Raw genomic sequence first — 382 nt, forward strand, 5'->3', positions numbered from 1 at the left:
TGTTTGTTTGTTTGTTTGAATATTAGAGGTGCATTTATTCATGACAGTTGTTATTGTTATGTCTCCTTCCACTTTTATTATGTACTGTAAATCTTTTACTTGAACAGACTTCCAAAATGCTTTTAAACTTAACCAGTAATGTAAGTTCCTTAATTGACTATTGCATCAGATTATTCAATGTAATGTTGATGCCAAAGTGCAAATTGCTGCCAGATGAACTGAAATTAATGACTTCTTGTGTGAGTAGGAGAAATTATGAGAGATTATAGAAACCAAGTTGTATGTGATATTTTTCTGTAGCTTTCTATATTACGAGAAAATATGACTCGGTGAGTTCTAGTTTTGATATTGGGAATTTTATTTACTAATTCCACAACATCAG

This window comes from Penaeus monodon, chromosome 19 (genome assembly GCF_015228065.2).
Source record: "Penaeus monodon isolate SGIC_2016 chromosome 19, NSTDA_Pmon_1, whole genome shotgun sequence".
Classification (NCBI taxonomy): Eukaryota; Metazoa; Arthropoda; class Malacostraca; order Decapoda; family Penaeidae; genus Penaeus; species Penaeus monodon.